This window comes from Manduca sexta, chromosome 27 (genome assembly GCF_014839805.1).
Source record: "Manduca sexta isolate Smith_Timp_Sample1 chromosome 27, JHU_Msex_v1.0, whole genome shotgun sequence".
Lineage (NCBI taxonomy): Eukaryota > Metazoa > Arthropoda > Insecta > Lepidoptera > Sphingidae > Manduca > Manduca sexta.
In genome coordinates, this window is record NC_051141.1 from 5,444,288 (window position 1) to 5,470,407 (window position 26,120).

The window sequence follows — 26,120 nt, forward strand, 5'->3', positions numbered from 1 at the left end:
ATTAGTGCAGTGCACTCTACGAAAAGCGCAAGCTCCCTTCGAATGAGGAAACTTGAATATTGATTTTTATTATTTGAAAACTATCAGCCGTGGTATTCTTTCTCCTTTTTATTTTTAATTTTATATTATACAGTGGGAGTTGTGACTGATTTAAGCGTGGGCGTGGTGCACCCATACCTTAATGTCATAATGTTTTAGTATCAAAACAACTTCTGAAGAGGCTATTGGATGTGTTACTTAAGTATCATATTATATAGAATTTACAAATACCAAATATTAAAAAATTCTTGACTAGCAGGTCGTGTGTATGCAAAAAAAATGTCGTTATGCCTTTATATCCGCCACACCCTATGTGCGAAATTTTTCGTATTAGCTTTACGTTTCAAAGATATCAACGTAAAATTGCATGAGCATGCTAATTATACAGTTCAATTATATATTTTTTAATTTTAAACACAACCTAACAATGACATTTAAAAAGGCTAAATACATTTATTTACGTTGTACACCGCCTGAATCGTGTATGTGACATATTGCGTAACACGAAAGAATAAATTGTGTTATTTACATAACATTCGTTTTTGATAAAAAAAAATTGTTTTAGTATCTTGTCTGTTAATATTAATGAATTAAATGAATTATTTCGTCACACTACCAGATAGGATAAAAAATTGGTAATATTAAATATTTTACACGGTTTTGCTCGTGGCTTTGCCCGTTTGAGAGACACTTCCGTTGAAAGCTCCACTGAATTTTCCAGGATAAATATAACATTTTTCGATGTTTTCTTTATTCGGGAATAAAAATTGAACTTTTCCGATCTTTATCATCTAAACCCGTGCGGTAGTTTCTGTGTTTTATTACTTATTACTTTTATTGCAACATTACCTCGGTGCGGGATTAGAAACTCCGACCTCTTGTCTTAAAGTGGACTGTGTGCTCGCTGTGCCATGCCTGTCAGGTATTCGGCAATACTCGAGACCTTGCGATGTGCTTAATAATTATTATCTATTGTTTGCACACAATTTTGTAATGTTTAAGTTGTAAATGCGCATGTTTTTTAGTTTCTGAGTATTAGAGGGTCATGGTTTCCGTTCACACTTTTATAAGGTCACGTGCACATTGATTTGTCATTTAGATATAAATTATTTTGGTATTATCTCAATATGAAATATGTTGTGTTCGTTGAAAGAGGATAGCTTAAGGTAATATATGAAATACCCTTATAACTTAAGTTATCAATTAATTGAATGCTGAGCGAATGTCATTTATGGATCTTCTAGATCCAGCGCAAGTTAAAGGACATTGTCGAAAACGGCCCCAGAACCAACAAAGGTGTGACTAGCACCATAATTATTTATGTATTTTTTATATTATTTGCAAACATGTGTATAAAACGGACAAGCTGCTACATCCAAAATGAATATATAAAAGTATTGGAGCGACTTAAAGTCAAAGTCGCCGACATGTTTACAACTAATTGTGTATAGAGATGTACCGGTTTGACAAAACGATAAATCTAATTACCGATAATTAATTATTGAAACATTTTAATATATTCGATTTGTGAGGCGATATGTTCTTTAATTATTATAATAATATTTAATCGAGCAGTGGATGCGTCTCAAATAAATAAGTAGTTAGTTTTAGGACTAAATTGAGTATAGATCAAGTCGTCTATGAAAAAAGTTTTTTTTTTAGTTTCTAATTCATATTGATTTACTTTGTTTATTTAGATTCTATATTAGCGACCCGCCCTGGCTTCGTGCAGATAGCAGAGCATAATATATTATGCGAACATTTATTTTTCTGTCGTACAAAATATTTATGAATTATACATATAAAAAGTAGCGTTCTTCTCTCTCCCTCCATCCCGGGGCGTCAAACTCTCTCCATATTAAATTACTATCGGATCCGCCCGTGTGAAAGATTTTCCGGGATAAGGGTCCCGCTAAATATTTTTCCGAATAAAAATAACCCTATGTTGAATAAAAATCGATTTTTGCATAAATGATCGATATAATCGATCCAGAATCTAGTCGAGTAGTATCCCTAATTCTTACTTCATTTTTCAATTCAATTTAATGTCACTCACACTTCACTCATCAGAGACAAATAAACTAGACTCTCACTTTCCATATAATATATTATAATTCTCTGACTCTCACTATATCATTGACGATTCGGCTATTATAAAGACTCTGTGCGATTGATTACGATATCGACATACGCTGGCTGTGATTTCTGGACTTTGTGAACTGATGTAACAATTTACCTGGCATAGATAACGGATACGAAATGGAAATTGCTTTTTGCATTAATTGTGGCTCTGCTGGCTGGATCCATGGTGTTGGAGAACGAGCAGATTGGCCATTGTATACAACAATGGACAGCGCCTCGTTTGGTAAGCACATTTTTCTTTAATCGTACAAGTTTAACTGCCGCCAAACTTCTTGTTCGCTCCTCAGTTCCTGTTCTTGTTAACTGCATGGAGACAGCGAACAGAGTCTACATACTACCTACTACACACTTTAGCGTGTGGCTTTGGCAACTTAAGAGCAAACTAGCAAGTATATTGTTGATTAAAAAATGTGTGTCATATGCTTGAAGGTTTCTTACATTTAATTCAGCTGGAAGATTTGAATACATAAATCTGCTTTCCGTGTGACACAATATTAATATATTGCCATTCTAATTTGAGCATAATGTGTTTGTTTGTTTTTTTTCAGGTTGTAGCCCTTGATCTTATATGTACAGCATGTTGGACCACGGACCAAGAGCATATACATACTTCAGCTGTAACAATGTTAGTAGAAGCTGCGTGCTCTGTAATAGAATGTTGGAACTCCGGACTCGGTGATTGTGATTGGCAAAACTGAATTGATAAATAATACCATAACAACAACCCTCCTGCACAATACTCAGATAATATTTTATAAAACAATGTAGGTGATGAGGAAATAAATAATATGAACTGAAAATATTTTTTTATTTGTTTAATTTAATCCTACATGCCCTAAGAGTCTACCAAAAGTATGTAAAATATGCCATGCTTCTGATGAAGCGTGAATGCTCAACAGTGCGCCTCTGTCTGTTTCTTCGGGGAATACGTACGACGTACGTATATATAGAAAATACATAAAATCTGAAGGGTACTCTTAGAAGATGTAAATACTATAACTACATAATTAGGTACCTTTTTACTTATTAAAAATTATATGAATCAAGTCTTAAAATAGCCTGATTTAAGTAAAAAATAATCAGATACCTACATAGTGATGAATCTTTAGGGCTTATATATATTAGATAGGTACTTATATCAATAAAAAGCATATTTAAAGCGTAAATGATAGGACTATAAATCTACCTTGAACATTGAAAAGCTTTCAATGTTTACTATCAATTATAACTTCAAAATCTCATCGTTTTTTTGGATTGATGCGATATCCCAGCTTGTCCGTATTATAAATAATATGTCATGAGAATTTATTAATGATTCTAAATATTACAAACATTTTTCCATTGCTGTTGGTTCCAGGGCGAATTATGTATGGGCACAGAACAATGTCCTTTATGTCTTCTTGATACTGCGAAGTCACGGTGTTGAAAACCAAAGGTAAATCCCAAATATATTTAGGTACTAGGGCCGTAGGAACTGACGTAGGGTTGAGACGAGAAACGACGTAGTCACATTTGATGTAAGTACGAGTATACGCAAAACGGTCCATAAAAGCATGATTTGTACAATTTTCTTTGGTCAACACTACAATACCTACATTCTACGTAGTGGAGAATATGTTCAGTATAGAAACATTTTAGAATAAAAAATAAACGATAAAAGTTACAGTATAAACACGTGGTATGATTACCGAATAGTAACAAAGCAAACAATGACGTCAATTGTTAAATAAATTGAGATATACATAGAATATTTTTGTAAATATTATATTTTGTTATACACCTACAGCACAAATAACCGCGTGTATTATTTTTTTAGATTTTTGATTAACAGCAATGATGATATAAGATGCTTACGAAAGGCCCACGCATTATGTGTAGTTAACATTTTAATTCAACGCTGACTTGTGTTAAACAAAGGCTTGGTCAATGTTTTCGTCTGACATTACTAGCTTTTTCCCGTGGCTTTGCCCGTAAAAAAAATATTTTTCCTGGCTAAAATTATTCTCGGAATAAAAAGGCCTATAGCACCTAGCAGTATTGTAGGAACTATTCAAGAAAAAATATCGGTTTAGTAGATCTTGAGATTAGCGCGTTTAAACAAACAAACTCTTCAGTTTTATATATTAGTATAGGCTAAAGCCTTCGGTATGTTTTATACCTATTTATAAAGATGACATAAGTTCTTGATGAAAATTATATATTACTTATTTATAGCTCCCACAGTATACTATACTTTTGTCGGAGCCGCTTGCCTTCCTAACGTAAAAGTCCCATCTTGCACTTTTCCCATGTAAATGTTATCTAATTTGCGACTCGGTTTATTTGACCGTTAAAATCAAACAAATCATACTTGGTGATACATTATCAATAAGAAATTATTTTGTTATATTAATATCCACTGTGCCGCGTGAAGTTTGCAAAATAAAGCCCTGTAAAATACCATATTAATCATATTTATTATAAATGTGACCTTTATCTACTGCTCGGCGCTATATTATATACATATTTATTCGGCAGCATTAGTTTCAAAACATTACTGGTATGTTTTTTGATTATTAGCAGCTGGGGTCACGCTTATGCTCTGCGTAATTGCCAATGCTTCAATATCAAAATCCATGCTACATTCAAGCAAACAGGTTCTAATAATACGTTGGGGTACAGCAGAATCATACATTATTCGAACGTCACAAAAAACAATCCAACATTAAATGGTAGTAATTTTATTCGACTATGAGCAGCGTCGTTACATTTATAAATATGCAATGGCGTCAGTTTGGGTTTAGTTTTAAATAACAATGAATTTAAATTGAGTTATTCGAGTGCGCCACAATTTTCGTTGTATTTTGTGCTATTTTCTTTTCAATACGGAGTGAATTAATGTTAGTCGAGCCTAGTCAACTCCTCAGTAAGTTGCGAGGGTGTGTGCTTCTATTTATATCTTGAATACTTTCATAGATCTTTTTATACCAGTGGCCGGCGAGCCGTCGGCATCGGCCAGTTTTTCTAGTTTCCCAATACAAGAGTGTAGTAACTAGTAACTGAGGTATTCTGAGAAGGCCCCCGCAGGATGTAAACGTTTTTTTATTTGTTTTAAAACAGCTGCAATGTTGCATAGTTCCATATTAATTAAGGCATAAATATGTTTGTGTCGATACGATCGTCCAAGGAGATGTTAAAGGAAATCAGGACAGAAAAACTGTTTGTTACGCCAACAACGATTTAGTGAAAGTGACCGCCGTCCGCTGTGCGATCTAGTTTACGAAAGTCTTTACCGTTCTAATCTATCTCAGATGTTTTGAGGGAATTCTTCGACATTTGCCGCATAGTAGACATTCCGTGTGTACGCGGTGGACCGGTCAATAATATTTTTTATTTATTATGTCATTACAGTGGACATACATGGTGAGAGCAGGCAAATGGCGCCAGATCCCTCATAAACACTTCGAGTATCATGCTACAACTTTACCAATATATGGCGTCTTCCAAACATTTCAATCGATACAAACTGTCAAAAAGTAATTTTAATGTACAAACGTGATACACAAAGGCCTTCGCAGAAATCGCAGATATATAATTAAAAATTGTGATTAATGTGTATGTAAATACAAATATTTCTATTTGTTTTCCTTCCAACAGGTAGGTAATACATATAATATAGTATAGTTAAATATACAATAATATAGTTAAATGCTAACGAAAAATGCAAACATCCGATCTTTTCTAACCATCTTTAAAACTAATGTTACAACTTTGGTACGATGAAATATTTATGAACAAATAACTTGTCAAATACATGTAATAAAATTCAAGAGTCCAAATAAAATATCAAATGTATCATATAAATACCAGTTCCATGTCAGATTAGAAATCGTGTTGATAAGAGCGATATTTCGGTATTCAAAATCGGTCAATAAGTGACACTAGTGCGTCGTACTCAAAAAAAAAATCAACACAAATAATATATTTTTTGCGCGCTATGACGTTGATGCAAAATATTAAAACAACTGAAGATATTTATCGACGTTCTATGCAAACGACTTTAAATATTATTACTCAAATATTTAAGATGTATAAGGAAAATGTGGTAAAATATTTAAAAATAAATATTTTTTTAAATCTTCTTCGAATTTTATAACTTGTGTGAAGTGCAAACGCTTAGATAAAGCGAACATTGAATTGTCGAATACTTCTAGCCGTCACTACTTCGCTTTATTGACGTTATTTCGCCTCACAATGACGTATATGATGCTGTTACATATAATCATACATATTCATAAGTTAAAGGCAAAGCATAACTGCCTTTAAATTTGAAATTTATCCTTAAGGTGATAGCTCAAGGTCCATTTTCATACATTTTGTTTCACCTTTAATCTGGGTAACTAAACAAGTATTGGCAAGTAAAGAATTTAAATTCACGTCTAGTTAGTGATTAGTTCTCGCAGTTGAAAGAAAAACGTAAAAATAATTAAGATGCATGGATATTTCGGCCTTTAAAATTTCGTCGTATTAAATTTTAAAGGCCGAAATATCCATGCATATTAATTATTTTTACGTTTTTCTTTCAACTGCGAGAACTAATCACTAACTAGACGTGAATTTAAATTCTTTACTTGTCAATACTTGTTTAGTTACCCAGATTAAAGGTGAAACAAAATGTATGAAAATGGACCTTAAGCTATCACCTTAAGAATTAAAAGTCATAAATCATTCGACTCGACGTACATTGCTACAGATCTGTTTCCAAAACACGTACTCCGAACTCAATGCCGGTGATGTCTATGTTCATCTTTGATAATAATTATCCTTTGTGAATGAGAAATTGATTGAAAAATAAAAATACAGTTGTTTATTATTTAAAATTATATATTTTCCAAGATTCTTGGCTTTCATGTGTAAATTGGGTATGATTTCGTTATTGTGATATGAAAAACCGTAAAGTCAAATTGTAACTTAAATATTTCACTGTTTCTAAATACGATACTAATACCATTTTTTATTAGAATTAAAATATTAATAATGTTCCTATTTTTCAAATATTTTGCATGCAATCTTTTGCTTTCATTATTTATTTGCAAACGTATTTTTTATTCAAAATGAAATATTTATGTATATATTTCATTATTGTTTGTAAATTATAATAATAAAAAAAAAAGGTTTTACAGAAATATAATCTTGCCAATTAAAGTCCGTTTTTATACTAATTTAATTACAAATATTTTAAAGACAGTAATTTTAATAAATGACTCATACATTTGTTATGTATGTTTGCTTAATGAAGGGTACGATCGATTTTCCGTTATATCCAGTTATAACCGGATTGTGGCGGCAAGACAGAATAACTCGTTTGCCATAAGATTTTAAAATCTTTGGAATATTATTAAAAAAATCAGCTAAGATGCTATTAGCAGCTCGATTGATTAACATTTACATTGCTTTTGAATAAGTATATTATTGTTTACCAAGATGGGCTTAAGGGGCATACCCGCAGCATCATTTTATTTTTAATGCATCATCTGGCGAGACATTTCTGGTAATATTTATTATTGACGCGTATTTCAGCGAGATGACATTAGCTACTGTTACTGTAAACATTGTGTTTGTTGCAAAAATGTTTATAATTTTTCGACTTAATTTCCTCGTATAGTTTAATGATAGACCAGAGTTAAAGCAAATACTTTATGTTTCTAAAGGCATAGATAACATTAAGATATCACGTACATATGCGGAACCAATATTTTCATATCGCTCATATGACGTAAATATAATGAATGTGCATAATTACTGAAGGCACGCATTTGTTCTTACGCACGCAGTATTCAAGACACGACTTTGTTTAATTACGATTATGATAGGTAGATATTTGGATAAAACTGGTTATACTTACTCAATACACTTTAAACAAACCTGCCTAATATAGAAGTAGTTAATTATTATATATTTCCTAAAATCATGGATTTCAAATATTTTATTCTTTGGCGTAGCTTTGGATTTTCTCTAGGGCAGTTGGCGGGAGAGAAAATAGCCCCCAAAATACAACGAAGGGCCTGCACACCACGCAACGCTCCTGTGAGCACAAAGCTTTTTCTAGTATGGGCACTGACCACCCGTTCCCCCGCCTAGCTACGCCCATCATTATGATCTGGGGTCAGTGAAGTGAACATTGAATATATCTCTATTCTCTTAATATTCCTTAACGAATAAGGGGTAAGCTTAAGGTTGAATCTCACGCCCTTTTGCCATACATTTTGTTTAACAATTATTCTGAGTGTTTCCACAAGTAACATTCAAAGAACACTGTGTAAATGTAGAATCAATACATTTACACAGTGTTGGATTCTAGCGATGTATATACGTCAACTCTTCTTATTTGACTGCCTCGCTGGCGAAATTGTATTACGGTATGACGGCAATGCTGAGGATTCGATCCCCGGGTCGGAAAAAGTTATAGATATTTGGTTTTTCTACTGAGTATCAGTTGGGAGTCGCCTTCTATCACATCATGGGACGGAACACGCACGGCGGAATGTGGGCGGACCAGTAACACATCAGCTTACTCCGTTTGGAATTAAAAGAATGAATGTGTGTGTGTTTACTTATTTGATACTTTGTTTTTAATGTATAGTTTAATTGAATGATAAGTTATGATACCCCCTTTGGCGGGACAAAAAATATAAATAATTAAAATAATGAATAATGCGGTGCCTCAGCATCATTTACAAAGCTCAACGAACTGTGGGACATTATAACCCAAGTTATAAGGTAAAATATTGCAATTGTTTTACCAGCCCACAAATTAAATTTATGGATTAATTATTTACTAAAATTCTCATTCTCTGCAAAAGCGGTTATTGTAGTTCATTTAAAAATTCGATGCCGTCCTTTACGGAAACCGATAAGGAAATATAATTTACAATAGAGCTAGTGCAGTATTCAGTTCATGCTGTAAACAACTAGTGCAACAATACAATATTACAAAACATTAATAATATTGACAATAAGGTCTATGTCCTATAATGACACAAATTATAACTATAATTACAATTAAATATGCCTGCTAGTATAGACAGACGTAAAGACAGCGATTACAGGTAAACCATTGAACGAATGCAAATAAGCCCGTCACGGCTCCATTGTTAACGGTGTGCGGTGAAAAAACACGTTGACATATGTAGACAAATTAAACAGCCGGTTATCTGTACGTGCCGAGCCGGGCAAGACGGCGGCCTGGATATACACGGGGGCCTTGGATGGTTACCTAATTGTTCTATTTGGATGTTTGCGGATAGGCAGGGGACTGTTGATCATTTGATTGATCGATAAAACGTAGAGTAAATTATCCGTAGAGGCTGATTATGTGATGGTGATAACTAAATTTAAATTTTATTAACGAATTTATAAATTGAAATTGAGTTTATTCCGATGATTTACTATTTCAATCTTTATTATTTTACTTACTCTATTTCTTGCGAGATGGGGATGATGAAAATAGCGTAAGTTTTACGTCGATATATTTATTACGTCTAAATATATTTTGACTACGTACCGAGCATCGGCGCACACTTAACGACTATTATTTATGTAGGTGCGTTTATTTTTGCTGTATTTAGCTCAGCAGGTCAATTTGTTTTGTACTAAACCTATTAATGTGGGCCGTTGTGACACGCCTTTGAAATTAGTTTTCTATTTTTTATTATTAGTTTATTGTTTTAAAGATAACGCCTTCAGTAGAAACAGCATTTAAATTATGAATCATTGTGTGCTATTACTTTGTAAGAAGATATCTGATTCGTCATTTGAAGTATTTAAGATCTGAAACTACCGTCATCTCGACCTAACTCGCCACCTCTAGGGATCAATTTGCAAGTTGTCTGGCCCTGTGACGTCATCCATTGTTTTTTTAATTGTAGCAATTGTTGGCCAGATTGTCTTATACACGTGACGAGTTGTGACTGTAAAAACATGTATTCTTCCTGTATCATTGTCATTAGATGTTTATTTGTTAATCAATAATCTGATGGCTTGGAAGTTATTGACGTGTCGATGTTATTTGTTTATTTTCTATGTTGTTATAAAATCGGTGATTTCTGTGAAATATTGTATATTCAATGTTGTTTATTCGTATTATTGGATCGTTAATTAGATTCTACACATATAAAATGTAAAAAACACTTAAAACTCAATGTCGGTCCCGAAATCACATTCTTTGTATTAAATATTTTGTATTTTAAATTCCTATTATCGCCGTACCTTCATCTCGTAACTTTGGTTGATAAAAGCAGTTCTCGGTATTTGATTTAAAAGTCTCATCCTCTCAGGAAAAACCTGTTATGAAATACCCGTTTTCAGAGCTGACCGCAAGCGCGGCGCCGCGTTGCGCAGCCGCAGAGAAATTGTAGGGAAATGTCTTGCTAAATATATGTTTAACGGGCTCAATTTATTAAAATTTATAATTGGTTCATGTTTAAATCATGTTTATTTTTATTTTAAGACACCAATTAAATGGCGCAAAAGTCTGATTATGAATACAGTGGTTTTAGGAGCATAACTTTGTTTGACGTATGATCGATTACCTATCTCCGTAATGGGTGCTTAACTAATTATATTTACACAAGTATTGCGAGCGACTTACTGAGATTTTATCGTAGTGGTTTTGTTATTTGTTATTATTTTAAAGAAAGTCGCTATAATACAGACCTTTTATGCATCCTACTTGTATTCAATCCTACAATACAAATGTAAGTTCCTGAACATATTCGTATGTTAGAAGTATTAACTGCGTATTTGAAATAAAATTAGCATAATCAGACCCAAGTCAGAAATCGAACAAAAGATGTTCGACCGTACGACTTTATCACAAGAAAAATCTTTCACGCAGACGGAGTCGCGAGATATAGCTAGTATATAATATTTAGTCCAGAAAAAAAGGTAAAGCTTACATGTTTCTTTTAAAAATATTCTGTGATGTATTGTAACTAATAACTTCAAACATGGGGCATTAAATTAAAACTAAATATATAGACATCATGCCCAAAGGGATATGCATGCATATGAGGCGCAACCAGGGCACCCACTTTTCGCCAAGTGTATTCCGTCCCATGATGTGATAGGGGACGAGCCTATCGCCACATTGGGCACAAATTTTAGACTCTAAGCTAATACTTAGCAGAAAAACTCAAATATCACTTTGCCCGACCTGGATTTCGAACCCAGGACTTCAGAGCGCTGCCGTATCGCGCAAGCAGTACAACTACGCCACCGAGGCAGTCAAATTACACGTATTATAAAAACTATTTGATTCAACGAAACGTTAAGTTGCGGTTTATAATAACTCTTGGCTATTACATACCCGTTTATGTCGGAAATAAGAAGAAAATGAATGAAGCCGTTAAGGAAAATGAGAAAGATTCCGTGTGACTTGTCTCTGATGACTTATGTTTCTTTTTATGAATACTTTGTAGACATTTATAGAATTTGTCATTTGGTCGTAGCTGAATGACTAAACGGACTGAGGATGAGCCACTCATTGCTGCTTAAATAGAAGGTACTGGCCGTCTGGATATGAAAACAAAATTCTGTAGGAACTCGGGACTCTTTGTATATATTTTTTACCTGTTTTTTTTTAAAGGATAAATATTAAATCTTTCTAACAGATAGATATAAAAAATGACTAATTATGTTTTTAACTACGTAATCGATTCATGTACGATTACGATTCAAAATATATCTGTCTATAATACGCTTAAGGTTAGCAGCGCGAAAGAATTCTTGGAAGCGAGGCAATGAATAACCTTTTGAATAAAAACACATACTAAAAACTTATGATGTAGAGTGCATTGGCTTAGGGTTTCTTCGAAGTTGTAAAGGAAATTGTAACTTTAAGTAGATAACTTGAGGTTTAGGGATCTGAAAGGTGTATCCTTTATCTCAGTGTATTTATTTATAACTAGCCATTTTTATGATAGGACATCTCAACGGCAAAATTTGAGTAAGGTACCTGTTGGTAAATAAAATTCTAAGCCCTTAGTTTTGTGCTCTTGTGTGTTAGTGTTATTAATTTATGAAAAAAATAAGTTAAATTCGTAAATGTGTACGTTTTATAGAAACCAAAGAAAATGCTTTAATGCTGTGAATGTACAATAAGGTATACCGTGATATACAATATTTATCATCATCAGCCGCAGGATGTCCACTGCTGAACATGGGAATTCCCTAAAGATTTCCAGATCGAGCTATTTGAAGCAGCCCGCATCCAGCGACCTTCAGCGACTTATGTCCAATTTCATTTTATTAATTTATTATATATATTTTTGGCTGTAACCTGTTTTGTGTACCTTATAGTCATATAAAATAAGATGTAACACATAAAAAATGTTAATATAATATCTATCAAATACTAAATGCGCTAGTGGCGCTATGATTTTCTCTAAAAATTGCTACCAGTCAACGTTGAAGTTGAAATCGAAGTTCTAACGACTTATTAATAGTTTTTTGATTGTCTAAATGGATCACAATTGTCTAATATTTATATAAATAGATTGTGAATCACGAAACTATTAGCGTTTTTGAGTTTACGATAAGATATACGATAACACTCGGACACGGTACAGTAATTGTATTTGGATCATTTGTATTGTTTATTATCTTAATTACCTTCACTTAGGACGAATAAAAAAATATTGAAAATGTAATTGAATTTTGGGACTTTACTTATAAACATTTTAAACAATAATTAAGCTAGTGTTAGAACTTAGACGTATAGCTATGTATTAGAGTTCCATCATAGTATATTCATCGACAGCACGTCACGTCCGTTCAGAAATGCCAATCTAACATTATCTTTGTGGTAGACAAAGAACGGACCTATTATTAATACGTTACGCATTAGGTTTTTATATTCTTTTTTATCGAGGAAAACCAGTCCATTCTTCCTACCCTAGCACAAACATTACGTCACAAAGGAATAAAGGAAATGGACCCTAAAGGTCATGTTTATATAAAAAATGCATAGAATAACATGTCACACGGTTGAAAGTTATTGGTTCTTGTGGCATCTATCTCAAAAGAGGTCTTTTACTGCCAAGTCGAAATAGGGATATGGGCATCACAGTCATAAAAAAATAAAAATATAGCAGGTTTGGTTTTTCCTTTGAGTCTATAGCATTTAAGTCCGAGGCTTAATAGTTGTATTTTATTTTGGAGGATCTTCTGTATTAAAAATGATCAACTATATTTTTTTTAAAGTTAAAAGGATAATATTTGTCAATTAGTACCTAAGAGTTAAAAAAATATTTAGTAAATAAAATTTAATGACATACACATTTTTACAATAATAATATTAAATAGGCAATATAGGAAATCTGACGTGAATTTCACTAGCGATATAAGTACTTATTACGTGTCACTAAGTGTAATTTGAGAATATGTCTCTACTTTACCATTCACTAATAGCGCTCTCTGTGTATGAGTTTCAAATCTCAAGAAGTATTGTATATTACAGCGTAACGATTTCTCTTTGCGTCATACTCTAGAACATCAGGACGGGTCAGCAATTTCGTGAATAATTAAAAAAATGCTTTAATTACATGAATGAAACAGAGCGCTTATCCGACCATGTTACTTTCAACAACCCAATTTTTATCAGGTCTTAAAGCACTGTTGGTGAGACCTACTATGAAGTTCCATTCAAAATTATGAATGATTTGTAATTGCTTATAGTGAAAGAAGCACCACGCTTATACAAATGACCTCTAAATACAGATTTTCAATGTAAATAAAGGGAATTACTAAGAAGTTTTCTTACTCATAATATGTAAGTTTAAAGAAAAAAATACCGACACTCAAGCTATCATTGTAAAACAATAGGCCGGCCGTAACAAGCGAGTCAACAAATAGCCCTCTATTTACAAAAATAATCATAGCTTGATATTGGAAACTAGAATGTTAATCAGCAGATTGAAGTTCAAGTAAACATTTATTGAACTTATGTTTTAAACATTGGTGCACGCGACTTACACGACGCAAGTAATACAAGAAGGTAAGCAGGTTTTTAAAAAACCTTTAATATTATAAGTACTCGTTTATTCTAATTGTTTTTTTGCAACACTAGAGAACTGGACAATTGTGAATATATCTTATTTCTAAAAACCTAATTGATCAGAAACAGCTCTGGATATTTCGTATAGAGTACCTAAACTCCTTAATATGATTTATATACTGAATTATACGCATATGCATTATGCATTTTATAAATAAAGTTTAAACTCCACATTAATATTGCCCACTGCACTTCTTGAATGGATAAGCATTCTTTATATTATGTTTCTAAATGTGTTGATGACCAATTTTTATGAAGCGGTACGATTAAAAATATAAATATATTTTTGAGTAACTATTTAGAAAAAATAATTTTTATACGATTTGGCCTCTCCATCGAGAAATGATGAGCCATATAATTCCGGTCAATTACTATCTATCTATTATATACGTTGACTTTAAGCATTTTCAACATTAATTTAAGAGTATAGGACCACAATAATATGTTATAGGCGACCAGTGACGAAGAGTTATATAACCCGATTCCCGCCGACTGCCCTCGCGTAATTTATGTAAAATCTAAGCATCATTAGAATGATTTATAGACCGCATTTACGCGTATTAGTACCTATACGTTGCGTCGGGCTACCTTTCAGAAAACTTTACCCTTCGCCACTGTTGTCGACGTAAAGTATTCCCTATTACCACACCCATAAGAGAGCAGATGTATACGTACTACGTCGTTGCTGTTTACGGTAGCGCTGTTGTAGCCCCGCGGGCGCGTGGCGGGGTCCGGGCGAGTGGCAGGCCAGCCCTCAGCAGCTACAACCAGACCAAGCCAGTGAGTGTCCGCTCCGGACCGCTCAGCTCGCTCAGCATCGCCAGCAATTAAAGCGCTTGATTTCAGCAACGTCGGCGATTCATGCATTTTAGCACTTAAACGCCTCAAGCTCTTATCCGACCAATAAAGGACATTCGCGTTGCTCGGATATTTGTTGTTTATAAAGGAGTCAAGGATTTTCGCTACAAAAGGCCGCGGGCCGCGGCGTTTTGCCTACACATAGACCTCATAAAAATAATAATTTAAAAAGTTAATATTTACATTGTAATATTCCCAATCAAAATCGATTTGGTTTTTATACAAACAAAATATATTTTATAACAAAAATCATGTTCATTGTCACTGTATTAAAACTGTTTTTACTATGGCAAAAAAAAAAATCGAGTAATTTACAAATAATCTGTCCATGAAAAGGAAGCCGTTTACTTAACACAGATGCTTAATTGTTGAAAGCGGCTTACATGTAACTGAATTATGTTAACAAATAATGGGTTTAAGTAATAACATTAATACTGTTTTATTCATATAACGCGCAATTATAATGCAATGAAGGAAACAACGTACATTTCTCATTACGAATAAACACATCTTAATGAAGGAAGAACTAAATTTTGTTATGTATTTGGTACAATATTGTTTAATTACTAACCAAAATAATGTTGAATTTATACTTCAGTATCAAATTAAGTCCGACATTCTTCTGTGTTTACGCTAAAAAATATTTACAAATGTCGTTAAAAAATAGGAAGCAAATTAATTCATATGTTGAAACAAAACATAATTTATTGGATATGATAACTATTAATGAAAGAGTTAAAAATATAAAAATCAAATAACCTTTTATTTTAAGAGTATTACATCAGAAAGCCTATCTACATATACTTTCATAAAAACATAGTATTGTAAATCCGACATACATGAAAAGGTACTCTAAGATCTAAAATGTTAGTAAAGTGCTCAAAGTGTCGCGCTTCTTGGTTCAAGGTTTTTCCGTGTAAATACGCCAATTGTTCAACTCTGTCACGTATAATTTACTTCTGCTGTTGATAGAATTATTGATATCAACGAGACAGGCATTTTAGTTCCTTTAGAATCGTTGAATAAAAATATGTTTCAGAAACACTATCTTGAGTGCATGTCGACGGATGAAAGGTTAATTGTCTTAAACGAAATGTTTTTGTGATACTAACTTTCATACATATTTGAAATCAGCACTTTTCTATGTTTTTTTAATATAGTTAAATTTTCTCGAAAAAAAATGTCTCTTAAATCAATTACCCTTTCAAACGTCGATATGTAGATCGTAGTTTAATTACAATAGAATAGTGCGCTGTACATGTACGAAGTTTATCGCTGTTTATTAACATATAAATTCTCAGCATTTTGCTTTAAAACTGACAAAACGTGTACAACGCACAGTTCACACTTCCAATCACTCAACTAGATCACACAATGGATAATAATTTATCTTTAAAACACCTCTAATTAAAAGAGGAATAATTATTTAAGTATAATATAAATGGAACACGTACAAAATCCGGTTTTATTTACCATTCCTTTTGACCTGTGAAGCTTTAATTTTTAAAGCAAAACTCAGGCGTTGCCACTCGAGCGTTTATTTTTTACGAACCTTGTTGACATTCCGCACACAAGAGTCTCAATGTCTCAAAATATCAGGAAATATTTCTTTGCACGTAGGTGCACAGATTATTTCAATTGTCAGTGAAGTCAATGTATGCGTTCCAAGGTATTACGAATAATCTGTATCGTAAACCAAAAAGTGGTCGAAAAGCACGTTTCATGAATCCATTAACATTTACCTAAACAACTTCTACGAAAATATGAGGAAGCATGTATTTCACGTAGGAAATTTTAATACACGGTTCCGATCTGTGACTTACCCTGTTGTGTTGATACAAATCAGGTGAGTCACATACCGCAACTGGCCAATACTAAGTCTTGTGTACCGACTTTAAAAAAAGGAGGAAGTTCTCTATTCAACTGTATTTTTTTAATTTTTTTTATGTTTGTTACCTCAGAACTATTTACTAGCAAGCCGAAAATCAAGTATGAGAACAAACTATTTTTCGAAAAACAATTCGCGTAAAATACTTCTATGCGAATATATGCAAGAGACGATCCCGGAAATCTAGCTTTTAATAATACGACCATGATACCGCGTCCACGATACCATCAGGACAATTTATGACAACGCTTAGTTCCGCTTGTGTATAACAGTGTGCCCGTGCATCTACATTGATTAAAACAATAGCCTTCCGCACTGCACTCTTGCACTCTCAATAGAAAAAACAATAAAGATTCTACAACAACTCAACTAAATTGTGAACGTAATAGAGAATCTAGTTTCCAGATATCAATTTATGAAGAAAATAGCTTATTTTCTTATATTTTTTGTATTTGAGATTTTATTTCGTGTTTTGATTTATGTGTGGAAACATTTACTGTTCATATTCAAAAACTAACATCGTTCATCATCATCTAAATTTACTTTAAGACTTTATAAATAATAAAATATATCCTTACAGCAATACACACATGAATTGTGTTAGAAACTAACACACACTATTTCGCTATGGTTTTTTTCATCCTCATTATTTCACATTTGCAATTAAGGTATAAATTGTTACGTGAAGAATGCTAAATGATGTACCACTAACGTGTAGTCTCGATACAATCAACAGTAGTTTATATCTGGTGTGAATAAATCTTTTTTATACCTTCATAAATATTGTATAGCTACTAATGAATCTGTTCGGCAAAATGCCGCTTGGCGTAAAGCATATAATATGGTTAGTGGTAAACAGCAAATTTTTGAGCTGTAACAATGATATTTTAATTGGGAGTGAACTAATTAATATCGTTTACATACGTAAATAGTCTATATAATAATGAAATTGTATGAGAACTAAGGACGCTATGATTTAGAATGGACTCTCGTCTTTAGGTCTTCAAAGCATTCAATAAAAATCACTTACAAAAACGAAGAACATCTTAAGACGTTTATAATGTACAATAAATTAATGGCAAAATTTATTTCAGCACATTAAGTGATTGCTTGCTAACTTAACTGACAGTATCATCTTTTTCGTGGGGCGAAAATTATTTTTTTGCTATTACAGTGTACCGTATGTACACTTCTTTACAAATCTAAGTTTTTGCTCTTCAGACGAAACGTGCCAAGGTAAATTACATTATAACGACCTAATGACGAAGATACAATATAGCAGTGATGCTCCTCTGATTATTTGCTATATAACACTGGGTAAGAAACAATTTTCTTATGAGCTCTTTAGTCTATACATGGTAAAGCAAGCATACTCAAAACATACTACATGCAATATAATAGGTATTTATGTACCCATGTGCACAATTAAGTAAATATTTACAATACAGAGTGAAGTCGTTTAACTATTTGTTTGTGGAGTGGCTCTTCGTAGAAGTAAGTATGATGCCTCTTCTAAGGTCGAAAAATATAAATTTTCTGATATATTGTAATTTTAAGCACAGTATCTCTATCTATCTCTTTTTTCTATCATTTAAGGGTTTTAAATGCCTTTATTTCGGTTTTTAATGTGTGTTTTAACTAAGAGTTTTAGAAATCTCTAATCCGCAACAATTATTTGAGGTATAAAATACTAATTAAGTAAATTATTGATCAAACATGGCAATTAGTAAGGCATGTAAATTATTTTATGACCAGTTGCTACAATTGCGGTATCACGGCACTCATGCAGCGGTTTTACGACTTAGTTCACTTAAGACAAATAATTAATTTGACTGACAATTATTGCAAGGCTATTATATTTAGACTACATATTTTTAAATGGCTTTGAACTGCCGCCTCTCAATTCAGATGGTCAACTGATGGCTTATTAGATTGACTAGGTTGGTTTTAGAACAATCGGAGTTTAATAACAACGAATACCTTATATTTAGTGCCCTAAAGAGTGCCCTAGAGTGCCCTAAAGCGACAGGAATGCATGAGGATGAATTAAAAAGTGTATTTGTTTAATTTTATAACCTACTAGGTGGTGTTCGCGGCTGACCCGCGTGGAAAGCCTTTGCCGCTACAAAAGTCCCTAAAACACTGTATGAAGCCATCATCATCTATTTCAAAAATCAGTTAAATACCGGGACGCAAAGCCTATGTGTTATCGATGTAAAAAATACCTGTTAATCCAGGACATGTTCAATCAGTGTACCAAATATTCAAATCCGTTCAGTTGTTTCTACGTGTACTTCTAACAAACATACAAATTTTCGCAACCTTTCACATTTATAATATTGGTAAGATAAGATTCTGCAATATATCTAAAATTATATTCTAATATTCAGACATTTTCCTTGTACATACAATGTTTGTTTATGATGTGTAATGAAGTCATTCAGAAAATCTGCGGAATAATGAGAAGAGCTATTATATGTTGTATTAATTGTTAACGACCAATAACAAATCTTGGCAGTGGACTTGAAATATTACGAGTCTTTGAAGGTCGGTAGTCTTTGTCCTTATGTTGCGCCGTCCATTGTATGATGTGTATCCGAACTTCTATCTAGTATTACGACTACTACATAAAGTAGATCCTACATCGTTAGATTTTTAATGGGTTTTATTTAAGATGACAAGCCGTTTAAAAGCCGCAGTAACACAAAACTTTTATTTATTACCTCGAGGGCAATGACGTCATTTTAAATTGCGGTTCTCGGGATCTTCTGACTGATTGATACGGTCAGATCCGCTAGCAAAAAAACTACGGACGTATAAAAACATTTTTTTGTACGACAATGACTTTATGTGAGTTGGCGAGTCATATTAGAATGTTTGCAGTTTTTGTTGTGAGTTAACTGTTAGCTAACGTAACTAAACTATGCATTGATTCTAGGAACTTGTCGAACATTGAAGTTTTGCTTTTAGTTCCTTATGGTGAATGTATAAACGGAATATCATGTCTATAATATATAGACTATTTGAGACCCTCTTCCGAGCAAACGGCCTCGGGCGTTTGTTTCATAAGTTTTTGACGCACGAGGCACGGTTCCTAGCTCAGGATGTGTTATACAATTGTTCATCTTTTTTCTTATATTAAAACGTACTACAGTTATACATTTATTTAAAATAATAACACATTTAACACATATAACGCTTAACTTTAAAGACTCTATTATTATTTAGATTGCCTGTAGGTAAGTTAATATACATCTTACGGTATATTTTTGAGCCGTTATAGATAGTACTGCATGATGCTATGAATATTGCCAAAACAGTTTAATTGTAGATAGTAATGCGTAAAAACATAAAAATTGTGTAAAGTGCGAAATTTTGTACATATATATACGACTTCAAAGAACAACTGAGTAAAGTCTACAAATGTACAAAAGCCGACAAAGGACAAAAAGCGGCGGTGTGTGAGTTACAATTTAAGTTTTTTTTTCACCATACTTATTATTTTAAGACGCATATTTAATTTAATATTTTATTTCTGTAAATTTTACGCAGAAAATTAAAATGTTTTCCGAATACTACTTTCTATAATTAAAAACCATGAGCCTACATAAATGTCTTTATATCCGATTTGATGCTGTTTAACATCGGCAAAACTTGTCTATTAGATTATAATTTATTCGTCACGTGTGACGAGACACGTGTGTCGATAATTCGCCATGCTTGATCTGTCACCATCTTCCTGATACTTATTATGAGCAGTATATCACATGATGACTTTATTACAAAGAAACAAACACTTAATGGCAAAAAATATTAAATTGCCAGTCTCTGGTCATTAAACATGTTATCTTCCACCGCGCAGTCGTTTTACGTCAGATGTCTTGTTTTTGCTTCCCCACTTCACACGAATAACTATTTGTTTCCATCAGCCAAACGTTTGTATTTTATCTCATATTGATTTGTTTTTGTTGAATTTACAGGATAATGCAAGAAAATAAAACGAGTTTCTTCTTTTTGTTTTTTAGTTTATAGTAAATAACATATGGACAAATAAACAAAAATATCAATTTTAGTAATTACATAATTGTTATATGTTAACATAATAATTTAATACTAGGCAATTTATTTAGAACTTTGCATAAAACAGAGCAATGCAACTGTATTTACTACCTTTACCACGCGGCCCGCCTCGCGATAAACTCATTTTCCGGACAAGATTGTGTTAGATTATTCTCCAAATACGTACGTACCAAAATAAGGAATAAAAGAATGATGTCCCTACAAATTCGATGCAGTTGTTTGGTCAATCGGCCCAGAAATTAACAAACAAACAAGAATACTGATTACGTTGACATGTAAAACACCTGGTTTAGGAAATAGTTTATTACGAAATAACAGAATGAATTTCTTGTCTATTTGACAACTATAACAATGCTTGACAAAATGATATCGAGTTGCGTTAGTCAGTCACGCGTATACGTGATACTATTTTACAATTAATTATTTATGTAGATTGTAAGTATATTAAAAGAGGAGATTGCAACTTGTTCTCTCAAACAAAATGTTGTTTGTCCAATAAATAAAACCACTAATAATTAAGGTTACATAATTACGCTTTTGATATATGTATGAAAGTTTTAGTGATCCCAAAAAAAAGTATTTTTTTTTTCATTCGCCGATAGACACAAGCTAGCACCTCGTCTGTGGTGATACAATACGCCTGTCGATAAACAATAGCAACACTTCTAAAACTCTGATTCACAGAGTAGGTACCTTGACAGAGCACACCATTGGTCTTTTTTATACCGGCATGGCAAATTGACCTCACTCCACCCGATGGTAAGAATAGTGGGATCCAATATAATGTCGTCTGACGAGAGATTACACCTCGACAGTCGACAAAATTATGAGGAATCCTTTAATGCCGACGTCATATCTTACGTACTAAAAGTGTCTCAAAAAAGTGTTAGCTGAAATCTATCAATTAATTTTATTACGTCACATATTTGACAATGGGATAGATTCGATTTTCCTGTGTCATATTTAAATCATAGCTAATTGCGGATTACAGTAATTACCGCTAATGGCGTATAAATGTTGCTAATAACTAATAACAACTTAATTGATGGCTATTACGTAATAGCACAATGGGTTTTGACTCAAGTTTAAGAGTTTAGTCCAAATGACCAAAATATTTTCACGTAGAGGTCGTGTTTGTAATTAGAGTTAACGTTTAAAGAGTACGTAATTAAATACTATTTTGAGTATAAATATGCCATCGATGCATTATTATGAATTATTTTGTATAGTAATACACTTTAACATTACAGACTGAATGTTAGTTTTTTTTATGTGAAAACCACGATATCAGTAACAGGCCTTTAGTTACGCAACGGCAATAAAAAGGCAAAAATCAACGCTTGAATACTTTTATGAGAGTCGTAAAACCGGATATTTCGCCAAAATTTGCAACATTTTTGGTCAGCGGTTAAAAATATTAAATATGCTAATTATTGATCTTATACATGACTTTGTGAGGTCCGTGTTTCGATCTTTGATGACTACAGATGTAATACATGATAGGAACCTGTTTGTAGCTAAAAGTGTTTAAATTGTTGAGACTAGTGACTACACAATATATTTACACTTCTTTGTAGCGTCTTTCAGTTGACAAACAAAAAAATAATCCCTCGAGTATTCTTATTTCCAGAAAACATGTTTTTTGTACTAAACTCCATGACGACCGTTTTTCAGACAAGTCAGTGACTCATATTTGCAACGAAAAAGAAACAAAAACTAAACTTGTTTAACACCCAACCCGTGGTGTGGCACCCGAAAGTTTTAAGTCCTATGGCTAAAGATAACATCTAGATGGATGTAATTAAAGTCAGAATAACTCGATTAATATTACGTTTCATTTTTATATCCCATTAAGTTTTAACTTAAACCTAGGTACGTCGTAGTAATACATAGTTTTAAAATATTATTTTAGAACACCTAAAACCCTAGCAATAAAATATATAATTACAGTTAAACATTAATATTAAATAATTTACAGATAGGCATTATACAATACAATATAGTTTTAAATTATTTTGAAAAATACGCACTTGGCACTAATTTCACACAAACTAAGAATATATTTTTGTTAACAACGCAGGAATTATAATTACAGCTAACAAGGAAAATGTGATTACATTTGTAATTATGGTAAACGAATTTCATATAATTCAATAAAGTTCATGACGAAGCACATGAATTGTTGAACGCGAAATACCTAATATATCGCAGTCCGAATCTTTCCTTGAAATGTGTGACATATTAAGATCTATACTAATCTACGGACAAATCTAAAAACGGTTTTGCACTGTTGTTAAATTAATATAACTGAGTTTTGCTTGCGACGTCGCTTGTATAAATGATTCACGGTGCAATTTTGTGGGGTAAAAGCTTTTATCTAGAATACGGTCCATCTGGGTCAAATTTCACTCAAATCTATTCAGCGATTTCTGTGTTATTTATAGCAAATATACAGAAGATTTGCATCCTTATATATTATTATAAAATGATCGTCGCGTCTGTCTGTATGTCCAAACGCAATAAACCCAAAAACCTCTAGAAGAATTTTCCTGAAATTTGGCGTGTAGTATTTGAGAAGGACGTAGGCTTTTTACTCGAAGAAAATATATTGCGGGCCCCTTATCCCGCGAAAACTTATACGCGGGTGAAATCTCGACCAAAAAGTAATTTATACTAAAAAAAATAAAGATTAGTAGGAATATAAATTGGCCAAGATAAGGCAAAATATATCTTAAGTATATAGAAAACTATTTATAAAAATTTTATTCTAACGATCTCATTTTCCAGATCTAATTTTTTTTTTTTTTATAAATAATGTAATAAATTTTATTCTAACGATCTCATGAACTAATTGTAGAATTGTTTATTAGTGAAATAAAAGGCTTTTTTTTTATTTATTTATATAGAAAACTAAGGAACGTAGGCATAACAATGTAACCCGTCTATACAATGAACTGTAAGCGATTGGTATCTCAATCGTTTTAATTAGTGTAGTTTATATTGTTCGTGCACCGTCGACACTTGCTGTGTCTCCAATGAAGATTAGTGTCAGTGTACAATAGTCTGAGCTTATATTACGTATAGTTATTAGTTGTACTTATATAAAATTTAGTACAGGTATTGCATAATAAATAATTATAGTTAATCTACATAATATAAACATGAAGACATTGTTTTGTCATTGTTTACTATTGTTCCGATTTTGAAAGTATTCAAATTTTTAGGAGACTAAATAATCGCTATTTTTATCATCTATCATCTTCATATATATAAAAATGAATCCCTATCTCCCTTTATCACGCCATTAAGCGTCAACGCTGGACCGATTTCACAATATTTTTTTTATTGTGTTTGTTATTGTCAGGATAAGGTTTTTATGAAAGAAAAAAATGAAAGAACTGCGCAGAAAATTAGAAAATTTAAGAAAACTTAACAAAAATATTAATTTTATAAAACTGTCAATTGTTTGAAATAACTGTCAGCGATTGACGGAATGTGCGCTGCAAATTCATAGTTAAAACGGGACAACGTCTGTCGGGTCAGCTAGTATACATATATTTTAGGCCGTCCGGAGAATCGAATACAAAGCCTCATCGATATCATAAAAACCATACCATCACTAGTCCAAAGAGACGATACATTAATTTTAATATTGATGCCATATACTGGCTATGTCCACAATATTTCGACACATTATGCAACGTGTCGGAGTATAATTCAGTGAGTCAAGGGTGCGCCGTATTATTTATTTTGTTCGATAACATGAATGGAAATACGCGGTTTCAGCGTGTCACAGTTACACCACAAAGTAAATAAATTATTGCAATAAATTTTATAGCAAGTATTGTTGTAAGTAGGGGAAGGACGAGGATTAGTTATGTGATAGGATCTACCATATTTCCACTACCAAGGGCGGCAATACGATTATACCATTTGACAAATATATTATACGAATTGACAAATATATTGCAACGGTAGGATTATATTTACGCTAACTTATTTTGGGCCTACCTCCCATACACGGTAAAATATAAGCGATTGAATCTTCAAAGCATAAATCCACAGATACAACATTTAATTAATTTCATGCCATTAAAAATACAACACACGACAAGTCAAAGCTAGATAATTTAGAATCGCATTTTTATTTTACTCGAGGATACTTAATGTCCAACAGCAAAATATATAACGAATACTAATGAGCTTTGTCAAAACCCACTTTTAAAATTGTCTTATTAGCTAATCATCCGCAAGGTCGCAGGAAATACCTGGCCTTTGGGTTGATCAAACTCTAAATATATTTTAAAAATATCAGAGATTCTACCTCTAGTCTATACTCTAACGTACTTATTTATTGTTTAACAAATGTTAAAACTTATTTTAAGTATTTTTAGAGGGCGATAGTTAAAAACAATACAGCGGCGTGGTACACGTCAACCTTATAAATTTTAAAGCGGATAGGAAGGGATCTAAGAACAAGGGTATTCGTAGCGCACCTCTAGATTGAGCCCACACGGTAACAGTACGGAGGCATGGTTTTCCGCGATATCCTCGTACACTGTAATTGGCGCATGTCACAGATTTTCACGTTCACATATACAAAAATACATATAATACTTATTCTATTCAACAAAGGTCCGAAGCACATTTTAGCCGTGTAATATACAGCGCCCAAAAAGTGATTCGAAATATTTATTTGTTTGTCATACAAGTATTACATAGTACAGTTGCATAAAGACTATACTTTGCTAAAGCATGATGGCGTATAACACCGTGTGGTAGAATTGCTCACGGCTGTTAGTAGTGAGGTGCCATTGGTTTTGGATTGATCAAGCCTTGGTATGCGCTACCACGCGTTATCTAACTTCATCGTTAACAACTCAATTTCAAACGTTCCTATTTCCTAACGTGGCCCACAGACGGAGCCATGGGCATAAGCTATTATTTATATGAATAAACATTGGACAAGGCTGGTCCGCAAACGTGCCAAATAAAACGGAGCGGTCCGTTCGGAGAAAG

At 32.8% G+C, this 26,120-nt stretch overlaps 1 protein-coding gene across 2 annotated transcripts in view; it reads right to left on the reverse strand.

Annotated features, from left to right (window-relative positions):
• LOC115448600 (UNC93-like protein) overlaps positions 1-26,120 on the reverse strand; it is an 84,810-nt gene that overhangs the window by 21,850 nt on the left and 36,840 nt on the right. Inside the window, exon 2 of one of the 2 annotated variants that reach the window (XM_037443830.1) lies at positions 14,951-15,036. The exons of the other annotated variant lie outside the window; for it this stretch is intronic. The gene's annotated coding sequence lies outside the window, so the exon portion shown is untranslated. The remainder of the gene's footprint in view (positions 1-14,950; positions 15,037-26,120) is intronic. 2 annotated transcript variants of the gene reach the window in all.